The sequence below is a fragment of the Panthera tigris genome, chromosome B3 (assembly GCF_018350195.1).
Source record: "Panthera tigris isolate Pti1 chromosome B3, P.tigris_Pti1_mat1.1, whole genome shotgun sequence".
NCBI classification, from domain to species: domain Eukaryota; kingdom Metazoa; phylum Chordata; class Mammalia; order Carnivora; family Felidae; genus Panthera; species Panthera tigris.
This window is the reverse complement of record NC_056665.1, coordinates 84,749,598-84,762,672: the sequence shown is the minus strand read 5'-3', so window position 1 is coordinate 84,762,672 and position 13,075 is coordinate 84,749,598. Positions and strand designations below refer to the sequence as shown.

Sequence of the window (13,075 nt, the reverse complement as noted above, 5' to 3'; positions counted from 1 at the left end):
GCACACAATTTATGGGAAGAATTTAAAACATTATTTGAATTTTGATTGGAATGTTAAAAGTGATAAAATTAAAGATATTATGACCTATTCAAACTCAGTAAGAATTTGTTCTTGAGAAATAGAATACAAAACCCTGAATGATCTTTTTTTTAATTTTTATTTTAATTTTAATTAGTTAAGATACAGCGTCATGTTAGTTTCAGGTATACAATATAGTCATTCACCAATTTTAAGCAACACCAGTGCTCATCATGAGATGTGCATTCCTTGATCCCCATCACCTGTTTAACCCATCTACCCACCTACCTCTCCTCTGATAACCATAAGTTTGTTCTCTGTAGTGAAGAGTCTGTTTCTTCGTTTGTCTTTTATGTTCTTTGTTCATTTGTTTCTTAAATTCCGCATATGAACGAAATCATAATGGTATTTGACTTTTTCTGACTGACTTATTTTGCTTAACATTCTACTTTTGAGCTCCATCCGTGTTGCAAATGGCCAAATGATAATGGTTTAGATTCTGTGTTTTCAGTCTCTAAACTACTAAAAAGGGATAAATTAGAAAATTATTTATAAGTTACATTTTGGGGAAACAGGATTTGAATGAAAGGAAATTCATTGTTGGTATTTTATTTCAGTTAAACACAAGGAAATCCTTAAATTGTGTTACCTAGCAACAGTACTCTTTCCTTCCCCACCCAAAACTATTTTGAAGTAAAATTGCTAGTAAAAGGTACATTTATGTTACCAAAAATATGTTGTCATTGAGTTCTTTTAAACCAGAAGGTTCAAAGTTCCCAATCACCTTTCCTTTTCCATCAGTTGTCTTTGGAGCCTTATAAAGGCAAGTTGATTGTTACAAGAAGTTGCTGCTCATAAACATGCCGTTTACTGTAAGATATCTTTAAGGAAAATAATTATGCCTCTGTGCTGTAACTTATTTCTTTAAAACTCTTTTGGGGGGGCGCCTGGGTGGCGCAGTCGGTTAAGCGTCCGACTTCAGCCAGGTCACGATCTCGCGGTCCGTGAGTTCGAGCCCCGCGTCAGGCTTTGGGCTGATGGCTCAGAGCCTGGAGCCTGTTTCCGATTCTGTGTCTCCCTCTCTCTCTGCCCCTCCCCCATTCATGCTCTGTCTCTCTCTGTCCCAAAAATAAATAAAAAACGTTGAAAAAAAAAAAACACTTTTGGGGCACCTGGGTGGCTCAGTCAGTTAAGCATCCGACTTTGGCTCAGGTCATGATCTCACAGTCTGTGGTTTGAGCCCTGCGTCGGGTTCGATCTCATGGACTGTGAGTTTGAGCCCTGTGTCAGGCTCTGTGCTGCTAGCTCAGAGCCTGGATCCTACTTCAGATTCTATATCTCCCTCTCTTTCTGCCCCTCCTCTGCTCACTCTCTCTCACAAAAATAAATAAACATTAAAAAAAATTAAAACTCCTTTGAAGATGATGGATTTGAGCAACCATTTGAATAAATATATAGTGCTTTGCTAGATTTCAGGCACCTGCAAAGGAATAAAGAGGTTGATGGCACAATAAAAGAATCATGTCAAATATGAAATGAGTATAAAAGAGAAAGATGGTAGGAATTTGTAATAGCATTTACTTTCCTTTATTCATTGTAATACATTTTTCAAACATGCTTATGTTTATTTTCAGTATGCAAAAGGATGCCTTTGAGTGTAGGGAAGTGAGAAATTATTTTCTATTTGAGAGGTCTAGAACTGGATCCAGAATGATAGTAGCAATGTATTTTGATTGCTCTTCTATTTCTGACCACTCAACTAAAAGAAAGAGAGAGACATTATTTTATATAATAGCAGTATACTAAGAGCTAGCTAGTGTTTGATCCTGTAAAAGTGAAGGTAATGCATTTGTTCACAGTAAACATCAGTAATTGGTGATAGAACAGTTTGTGTTTCTAGACTTAGAAAAGAAGTACTTTTTTTCAGCACTTTTTAAATTCTTTTTCATATTCTTTTTCAGACTAGCCTAGAAGTTCTAGCTTTCAGATTCAGTTAGCCAGATAATGTTGAGCAGATCTCACAAATTGGGATGTCAAGGAGTTGAATATAAGACTAACTAAAAGGAATAGATTATCAAAATAAGAAAGAAACATAAATCTACATCTTTTAGCATTCTCTCCCCATGTCTCCTTACCCTCTTCCCCTGGCAACCATTAATCTACTTTCCATCTCTATGAATCTGACTACTCTAGATGTTTTGTATAAATGGAATCATAAAATACGTGGTCTTTTGTGTTTGGCTTCCTTCATTTAACATAATGTTTTCAAGGTTTATCCATGTTTTAGTATTTAAGAGTACTTCATTCCTTTTTATGGCTGAATAGTAATTCAGTTGTAGGGATATACCACATTTTGTTCATCAGTTGGTGACATTTGGGTTGTTTCCACTTTTTGACTATGAGGAATAATTATGTACAAACATTTATATGGTTTTGTTTTTAATTTTGGGTATATACTATTCCAGGAGTTGAATTGCTGGGTCATACAGTAATTCTGTATTTAACTTTTTGAGGAACTGCCAGACCATTTCCAAAGCAGCTGTATCATTTATATTCCATCACCAGTGTACAGACATTTCCCTGCATGCTTGTCAATGGTTGTTATTATCCATCTTTCTGAGTATAGCCATTGTAATGGATGGGAAGTGGTGTCTCATCGTGGTTGTTTTGTTTTTGTTTTTTTCCTTGGAGGCCGATCCAGTTTTTTATGGGAAACAAGCATTTCTTCAGTCTTATCTTCATACCACTCTGCTCTTTCAGTGTTAAGTGGGGCACGGGCAGATGGCGATTCCAAGGCATCTTGCAAAGTAGACAAGTCACCTTAGGGGCAAACTTTACCCATTCAAAAATTTGTCTCACATTAGCAGTCAGAATTTGGGTGTCACCTTGAATCATTGTTTTCCTTACTCATTAAGGCATTCATTGTGGTTTTGATATACATTTCCATGATGGCTAATGATGTTGAGCATCTTTGCATGTGTTTATTGGCCATTTGTGTATCTTGTTTGGAGAAACGTCTATTCAAATCCTTTGCCTAATTTTAATTGAATTATGTTTCATTCTATAGTTGAGTTCTAGGAGTTACATATTCTGGATAGTAAGCCGTTATAAAATGTTTAATATGTAAGTATTTTCAGAAATCTGTAGATTGTCTTAATTTCTCTATAGTATTCTTTGAGGCAAAAAAAGTTGTGAGTTTTGATGAAGTCCAGTTTATTTTTTCCCTTGTTGGTTGTGCTGTTGGTGTCATAAGTAAGAAATAATTGACTAGTTCAAGATCATGTTTCTTTTAAGAGTTTTATAATTTTTGTTTTACATTTAGGCTTTTGGTCCATTCTGAGTTAAATTTGTGTATGGTATGAGATAGTGATTCCACCTCATTCTTTTAAAAAAATTTTTTTTAATGATTATTTCTTTTTTTTTTTAATTTTTTTTTAACGTTTATTTTTGAGACAGAGAGAGACAGAGCATGAACGGGGGAGGGTCAGAGAGAGGGAGACACAGAATCTGAAACAGTCTCTAGGCTCTGAACTGTCAGCACAGAGCCTGACGCGGGGCTTGAACTCACAGACTGCGAGATCATGACCTGAGCCAAAGTCAGCCGCTCAGGCTGACTGAGCCACCCAGGTGCCCCTTTAATGATTATTTCTGAGACAGAGACAGAGCATGAGTCGGGGAGGGGCAGAGAGAGAGGGAGACACAGAATCGAGACACAGAATCCGAAGCAGGTTCCAGGCTCTGAGCTGTCAGCACAGAGCCCAACGCGGGGCTCGAACTCACAAACCGTGAGATTATGACCTGAGCCGAAGTCAGTTGCTCAACCGATTGAGCCACCCAGGCACTCCATCCACCTCATTCTTTGGCACATATTTTTATCCCAGTTGAGTTGTCTTAATACCTGCGTTGAAAATCATTTGACCATTAGTGTAAGAGCTTATTTCTGGACTCTTAATTCTGTTGTATTCATCTCTATATCTATTGTCCCAATACCACACTGTTTTGATTACTGTAACTTTGTAGTAAGTTTAGAAATTTGAAAGCATCTGGTCTTTTTATTCTTTTTTTTCTTTTTTTAAAAGCGAGGTATAATTGACCTATAACATTACATTAGTTTGAAGTATACAACATAATGGTTCAGTATTTGTATATATTGTGAAATGATCATCACAATGGGTCCAGTTAACATTCATCACCATATATGTGATTACAGACATTTTTTTTTCTTCTGGTGAGCACTTTTGAGATCTACTCTTTTAGCAACTTTCAAATATACAATATGGTATTATTAGGAATAGTCACCATGCTATACATTACATCCCCGTGATGTATTTATTTTACAACTGGAAATTTGTAGCTTTTGATGTTCTTTTTCAGGATTGTTTTGATTATTCTGGGTTCCTTGTATTTTCCTATGGATTTTAGGATAAGGGTTTTTTTTTTTTAATGTTTATTTTTGAGAGAGAGAGAGAGAGACTGAGTGTGAATTCGAAAGGGACAGAGTGAGAGGGAGACACAAAATCCGAAGCAGCCTCCAAGCTCGGAGCTGTCAACACAGAGCCCCATGCAGGGCTAGAACTCATGAACCACGAGATTATGACCTGAGCTGAAGTCGGACACTCAGTTGACTGAGCCACCCAGGCACCCCTAGGATTAGTTTGTTAATTTCTGCAAAAAGCCACTTAACGATTTTGATAGAGGTTGCATCAAATCTTTAGATATATTTGAGAGAGTATTTCTATCTTAACAGTATTACTTCTTTGTCTATGACCAAGTAATGTTTTTCAGTTTGTTTAGGTCTTTATGATCTCTCAGCAATATTTCATAGTTTTAGTGTACAAATTTTACATTTATTCACAAATATTTTATTCTTTTCATGCTATTGTAAATGGCATTGTTTTTTTATTTTCATTTGTGGATTATTCATTGCTAGTGGATGGAAATTCAGTTGATTTGTGTATTCATTTTGTATTCTGCAACCTAGTTGAACTTGTTTTTTAGCTCTTACAGTTGTGTGTGTGTGTGAGAGAGTAAATTCCTCAGGACTTTTTTTAAATATCCAAGATCATGTTATTTGTGAATAGAGATTAAGTGCTTCTTTTTTATAATATGCATGGCTTTTATTTCTTTTTCAGGTCTAATTTCTTTGGTTAGCACTCTCAGTACACTGTTGAGTAACAGTAGCAAAAGGGGAGGGACATCCTTGTCTTGTTCATGTGTTTAGAGGTAAAGTTTTTAGTCTTTCGCCAATCAGTATGAAGTTAGCTGTGGATTTTTCATAGATGCCCTTTATCAGGGTGAGGAAATTACTTTCTATTCCTAAGTTTTTGAGTGTCTTTATCATGAAACAGTGTTGGATTTTGCCAAGCACTTTCTCTGTGTCTATTGAGACTATTATATGTGGGTTTTTATCTGTATATTGATATGATGTATTGCAATGACTGAGTTTTGGATTTGAACTGACCCTGCATTCTGGGATAAATCCCACTTGGTCATGGTGTATAGTACTTTTTATATTTTTCATACTCAGTTTTATAGTATTTTGTTAGGATTTTTGTGTCTGGATTGATAAGGAATATAGATCTGTAGTTTTTTTGATTGATTTTGGAATGAGAATAATAGTGGCCTCATAGAGTGAGTTGGAAAGTGTTCTCTCTTTTTTGAAAATGTTGACAGGATTCACCTATGAAGCCATTTGGTTCTGGGCTTTTCTTTCACATCAGTTTTATTAATAAGTCTTCTTTTTACTTCTTATAGATCTCAGATTTTCTCTTATTGGAGTCAGTTTTGGTACTTTATGTCTTTCTAGGAATTTGTCCATTTCTTATAGGTTATGTAATTTGCTAGCATATAGTTGCTCATAGTATTCCCTTATGATATTTTTAAATTCTGTACTGTTGGTAGTAATGTCCTTTTTTCCAGTCCAAATTAGTAATTTGAATCTTCTCTTTTTGTCGTGGACAGTCTGGCCAAAGGTTTGTCAATTTTGTTGATCTTTTCAAAGGATCAGTTTTGGTTTCATTGATGTTTCTGTGTGTGTGTGTGTGTGTGTGTGTGTGTGTGTGTGTGTGTGTATGTTCCTCTATCTCAAATATTCCCATTCTAGTTTTTATTATTTCTTTTCTTCTGCATGTTTTAGCATTAATTTGCTTTTACTTTTTGATATCTAGTTTCTTAAGGTGGAACATTACATTATTGATTTTTAGATCTTTACTTTCATTTAGACATTTAAAGCTGTAAATTTTCCATTTAGCGCTACTTTAGCTGAATGCCATAAATGTGTTTTCATTATATGTCAAAGTATTTTTTTCCCTATGGATTTGAATTAATCTAGAATCCTTTCATTTCAGCCTGATGGACTCCCTCCAATATTTTTTATAGGGTGGGTCTGCTAGGAATGAATTCTTAGTTTTTGTGTACCTGGGGATATCTTAATTTCTCCTTAATTAAGTTTTGGTAGATATTGAATTTTTGGTTGCCAGCCTTTTTCTTTGAGCTCTTTGACTATATCATCTCAGTGCCTTCTGGCCACCATTTTTTTTAATGTTCATTTATTTATTTTGAGAGAGAGCAAGAGCAGGGGAAGGGCAAGGAGACAGAGAGAGAGAGAGAGAGAGAGAGAGAGAGAGAGAGAGAGAGAGAGAGAAAATGAAAATCCTAAGCAAGCTCTGTGCTATCAGCAGGACCCCATCTCACAAACCATGAGATTATGACCTGAGCCGAAATCAAGATCTGGATGCTTAACTGACTGAGCCACCAGGTGCCCCTAGCCACCATGCTCTCTAATGAAAAATCAGATATTTTTGTTATTGGGCTTCCTTATTAAGTGATGTGTTGCTTTTTTCTTGGTGCTTTCAAGATTCTTTGTCTTTTGACAGTTTTGTTGTGATATGTCAGTTTTATGTGATATGGGTTTCTTTGAGTTTATTCCCCTTGGATTTTATTGAGTTTCTTGAATATGCACACAAATGTTTTTAGTCAAATTCAGGAAGTTTTCAGCTGTTATTTCTTGAAATAATAATGATTTGTTTCTTTTTTCTCTGCTCTGGGTCTCCTATTATACGCGCATTGGCATGTTTGATGGTGAGCCACAAGGCTCTGAGGCTCTGTTCATTTTTCTTCATTATTTTTTCATACTCTTCCTCAGACTGGATAATCAACTAACCTGTCTTTGGCTTAGCTAACTTTTTATTTTGACGATTCAGATGTTTTTCATTTTGTCTCTCTCCCTTTTTTTTCTTCATTTGTTTTGTTTTTTAAATTCCAAATGAGTGAAATCATAAGATATTTGTCTTTTTCTGACTGGTTTATTTCACTTAGCATTATATTGTCTAGATCTATCTGTTGTTGCGAATGACAAGATTTCATTTTTTATGGCTGAATGATATTCCATTGTGTGTATATGGTGTGTATATATATATATGTGTGTGTGTGTGTTGTGTGTGTACATATATGTACACATATATGTGCATACATACACACACACACACACACACCCCACATCTTCTTTATCCATTCATCTATTGATGGACACTTGGGCTTCTTCCATAGTTTGGCTATTGTAAATAATACTGCATAAACATAGGGGTGCATGTATCCCTTTGAATTAGTGTTTTTGTTCTTTTTGGGTAAATACCCAGTAGTGTGATAACTGGATCATAGGGTAGTTCTATTTTTTTAATTTTTTGAGCAGCCTCCATACTGTATTTCGCAGAGGCTGCATCAGTTTGCATTCCCACCAACAGTGCACAAGGTTCCTTTTTCTCCACATACTTGCCAACACTTACTGTTTAAGTTTTTGATTTTAGCCATTCACACAGGCATGAGGTGATATCGCCTTGTTTTGATTTGCATTTCCCTGATGATAAGTGATGTTGAGCATCTTTGCATGTGACTAAGGGCTATCTGTATGTCTTTGGAGAAATATCAGTTCATATCTTTTGCCAATTTTTCAACTGGGTTATTTGTTTTTTTGGTGTTGAGTTGTATAGCTTCTTCATACATTTTGGACACTAACCATTTATTGAATATGCCATTTGCAAATATCTTCTTCCATTCAATAGGTTGTCTTTGAGTTTTGTTGATTGTTTTCTTTGCTGTTCAGAAGGGTTTTTTTTTTTTTTTTTTTTTTGATGTAGTCCAAATAGTTTATTTTTGCTTTAGTTTCCCTTGCCTCAGGAGACACATCTAGAAAGGTGTTGCTATGACCAATGTCAGAGACATTACTGCCTGTGCCTCTTCAAGGATTTTTATACTTTCAGGTTTCATATTTAGATTCTTAATCCATTTTGAGTTTGTTTTTGTATATGGTGTAATAAAGTAGTCCAGTTTCATTCTTTTGCAAGTAGCTGTCCAGTTTTCCCAACACCATTTGTTGAAAAGACTTTTTCCTATTGCATATTCTTTTCTCTTTATCGAAGGTTAATTGACCATATAATTCTGGGTTTATTTTTGGGCTTTATATTCTGTTTCTTTGATCTGTGTGTCTTTTTTTTTTTTTTTTTCTTTTTTTGCTAGTACCATACTCTTTTGGTCCCTACAGGTTTGTAATATAACTCGAAGTTTGGAATTGTGATACCTCCAGTTTTTTTTTTTTTTTTTCAAGATTTCTTTGACTATTCAGGGTCTTTTGTGGTTCCATACAAGTTTTAGGATTGTTTGTTCTAGTTCTGTGAAAAATGCTGTTGGCATTTTGATAGGGAATGCGTGAAATATGTAGATTACTTTGAGTAGTATAGACATTTTAACAATATTTATTCTTCCAACCTATGATTATGGTATGTCTTTCTGTTTCTTTGTGTTATCTTCAATCTCTTTCCTCAGTGTTTTATAGTTTTCGGAGTACAGGTCTTTAACCTCTTTGGTTACACTTTTTCCTAGGTATCATCTTATTCTTGGTGCAGTGTAAATGGGATTGTTTTCTTAATTTTTCTGCTACTTCATTATTAGTTAATGGAAATGCAGTGGATATCTGTATATTGATTTTATATTCTGTGACCTTACTGAATTCATATATCAATTCCAGTAGGTTATTTGTGGAGTCTTTAGGGTGTCATATATGTAGTATCATGTTTTCTGCAAGTAGTGAAAGTTTTACTTTTTCCTTATCAATTTGGATGCCTTTTATTTCTTTTTGTTGTCTGATTTCTGTGGCTAGGATTTCCAGTACTGTGTTGAATAAAAGTGGTTAGTGCAGACATCCTTGTCTTCTTCCTGACCTTAGGGAGAAAGCTCTTAGTTTTCCCCCATAGAGTATGATGTTAGCTGTGCGTTTTTCATATAAGGACTTTATTATGTTGAGGTTCCCTCTAAACTTGCTTTGTTGTTTTTTTTTTTTCCATGAATGGATGTTGCACTTTGTCAAATGCTTTTTTGTGTCTATTGAAATGACATATAGTTTTTATCCTTATTGATATGGTGTATCATGTTGATTGATTTACAAATATTGAACATCCTTGCATCCCAGGAAAAAAATCCCACTTGATCGTGGTGAATGATTTTTTTTTAATGCATTGTGTATTTGCTGTGCTTATTTAAATTCTTTAGACATGGTTTCCTTTGTTATTTTAATCATACTTAAATAGTTGGTGGCATCTATTAAATCTAATTTTTGTGCTTCTGCAGGGAGAGTTTCTGTTAACTTTAATTTGTCCTTTATATGGCACATACTTTGTTTTTTTGTGTGTCTTGCAATTTTTGTTGATATCTTGATATTTATTTACTTAAAAAATTTTTAACGTTTATTCATTTTTGAGAGACAGAGAGAGAGCATGAGCGGGGAAGGGGCAGAGAGAAGGAGACACAAAATCCGAAGCAGGCTCCAAGCTCTGAGCTGTCAGCACAGAGCCGGGTACGGGGCTCTAACTCACAAACTGTGAGATCCTCAAAGTCAGACACTCAATCGACTGAGCCACTCAGGTGCCTTGATATCTTGATATTTTAAATAATGTAGCAACTCTGGCAACCAGTTTCTGCTTCCTTCCCAGGGGTTGTTGTTATTTCTGTTTGTTTGTTGTTGCTGTGAGTTTCTGTAATGACTTTACTGAACTAACTCTCTGCAGTCTGTTTTTTCCTTCTACATGACCAGAACTTTGCTTGTTTATCTTCATGGTCTGCTAATGATTGAATAGAGACTTCATATAAGCCTGGATCAGTAAGTCTTCTAGTCTTTGCCAAAGGGTTCTGTGTGTGTATCGGGGACACGATCAGTATTAACCAGACAGTTTACAATTCTGTTTTAGTTTTCACATCCTTCTTGTGTAGAATCTGAAGGTCAGCCAGAGATGAAAACCTAGGTCTTTTTCTAGTCTTTCCAGAGCATGCTTGCAGCCTTATGCATACAGATGGCCTTGTGTATTCCCATTAAATTGTCTGAGATTTTCAACGTTCCCTGTGGATAGTTCATTCCCTAGCTTTTCTTTTTAAGGTTTTTGTTTTCGGGTGTGTGTGTGTGTGTGTGTGTGTGTGTGTGTGTGTGTGTGTGTGTGTGTGCGCGCGCGCGCACCTGGTTTTTATTTATTATTATCTTTTTTTATTGGTTAGCTTGTTATTTGCCTCATCAGTGATTACTGCCTCAGGCTGCTGTGTTATTAAACAGTTGCCACTGATTGTTTTCAACAGATGTTCTCAGGGAAGAGGCTGTTGGATTGTGTGGACTCTGAGTTAAGTCAAATAAGGACAGTTTTTGCAAGTGGGATTGTCCAGGGAAAAGCTAGATAAGTCAAATACTGATAATTGTCTTAAGTTGAGGGTTTGAAAAGGCTCCTGTCCTGTTCTGACTCCTCCAGGGACTGATTAGGGTATTGGTTCTTGACTGTGATTGTGGGCTATTGCTTTTCAAGGCTGTTATGGAGGGGGGGAGAGAAGGATGGGAATAGGGTAAGTTTGAGATGCTGCTAAGCTCACTGTTCTTATTAAGATTTATCCATTATCCTTGAACAAATGTTCCTGGTTGTTAATAATCCTCTGGTTAATTTCTAGGTTTCTAAAAATGTTAATTTTTTACTGTTTTTGGTTTTCATTGCTTTTATGGAGAAGATTTTTGAATTGCCTTCTTCCACCAACTCAATGATATTACTTCTAACCTGCTTTTAACTTTTTAATTTCTATACTTTTAATTTTTATTTCTTATTGAAATATACTTGACATGCAATATTATTACTAGTTTCGGGTGTTCAACATAGTGTTTTGACAATTACATGTGTTATAAAATGCTCACCATGATCGGTATAATTATCATCTGTCACTGTACAAAGTTATCACAATGTTACTGACTATATTCCCTGTACTGTACTTTTCATCCTAGTGACTTATTTATTTTATGACTGGAAGTTTATACTTCTTTATCCCCTTCACCTATTTTTGCCCATTGCTCCCATTTCCCTCCCCTTTGCCAACCACCAGTTCTCTGTATTTGATAGTCTATTTCTGTTTGTTTGTTTAAAATAGAAGTTCTTATTAACATTTTCCATTTCATAAAAATGTTTTTTTAATGAATATTTTTAGTGGTTATCTATTTAATTGTATGGATGTAAATTTATTTTGTGACATTATTTACTGTGTAGTGGGTAATAGACAAGGTAGTGAGTAGTTCAGAATGAAAAAAAAAATAGTGCTAGTATGTCATCTGAATGAGCCTGGGGTTTATCTTGTTTGCATTGGAAAGCCCTGGAAGCAGATCAATGATACAGTTAAATTATTCTGGTAGTAATATTTGGAGGATGGATAAAAAGGCGAGAATGGCGTGAGAGCTAGTAGATAAGAGACTAATAAAATTCAGGCAAGAGACCACAAGGTATGAAACTAAATGATGGGGGGTGGTGGGCAGTAGGGAACGGAGAGAAAGAAATGTATTGCAGAAGTATTTAGGAAGGTAAACTTGGCAAGGAAATGAATTATTTGTTGAGGGATGGGGTGGGGTGGGGTGGGATGGTGGACAGAACCCAAAAGAGAGGGGAATGAGTCTGAAAGTGAATGCCAGCCTTCAGAGATAGGTGGTACTACCAACTTCTCTTTGAAGGCTGAAATTCATTTCAAACTCATTCAAAAGCTAGAGAAGGTGAAGGAAGGTGGATTCATTTGGGGGGCAAGTTGAGTGAGAGGTATCTGTGGAAGATGTAATTGGATAGGTAGTGTATAAGACTCATACTCAAGAGAGGGTGTGAAATAGCAGCCATGGCTTTGAGAGGTATTTTTGTATGTAGATAGAGTTCAAGTTGCAGTATTTAATGAAGGTGGAAGAGGACATATTCCTCATAGACCTCAGCATTTAAAGGGAGGGTACAGAGGAAGAGAAGTTCATAATGGAGATGGAAAAAGAGGAAAAAAGAAAATGGAATGCTTACCCCCTTTACTGAGCACATCAAAGTTTTAATTTTTAAAATTAAAGTTTTAATTAATCAGTGTTGCTAACATTTTCCCAATGATTTTTCTTACACTTTTCCTTTAGCACTCAGTGTTCTATTTAGCCATAAATTTTAATATCACAGCCATTTACCTGTCTTGCAAAGTGGCATGGAATAAGACATAGAGTTTTACCTTACACTTAGACCAACTTGGTTTTGTTTTGGCTTTCTTGAATCTTTTTAGTTTAGTTTTTATCTTTTATAAACTAAGTGAAGAGTAAAATGAAGCTAATAGGACTTATCCTTTAAAGTTTAAAGGATAAAAGTTTAAAGTTTCTATGAGAATTCAGAAAACTGAAAGAAAAGTGTTTAGCTCAATCCTTAGAAAACAGTAATGCTCAGTAAATATTATCTTCTTTACTCCCCATCTTCACAAATGTATCAGAATTCTTTTCCTTCTTTGCTATATGTTATGAGGAAAGCAACTTGTAATGATTTACATGAATAGTGTTTAACTGCTTACACTAGGTGTTGGAATGCTTTGCTTGCACAAATGAATCTAATGAGTGAAATTTTAGGTATTGTGATGAAGTTAGGGAGGATATAATTAGCCAATGTAAGGAGAGATACTTTAGGGCAGTGTGCATATGAGTGGACTAAATCCTCTTAATTCTTGGTATCTTTTATTATTTACCAGTTCTGAAACTTCAGATAAT

At 35.4% G+C, this 13,075-nt stretch overlaps 1 protein-coding gene and 1 non-coding gene across 9 annotated transcripts in view; one reads left to right on the top strand and one right to left on the bottom strand.

Moving 5' to 3' along the window:
- RALGAPA1 (Ral GTPase activating protein catalytic subunit alpha 1) overlaps nt 1-13,075 on the top strand; it is a 269,354-nt gene that overhangs the window by 24,635 nt on the left and 231,644 nt on the right. The gene's annotated exons all lie outside the window — the stretch shown is intronic.
- On the bottom strand, nt 2,793-2,937 carry LOC122239753. The gene has a single exon (XR_006219149.1). It is a non-coding gene; the product is annotated as a U12 minor spliceosomal RNA (small nuclear RNA).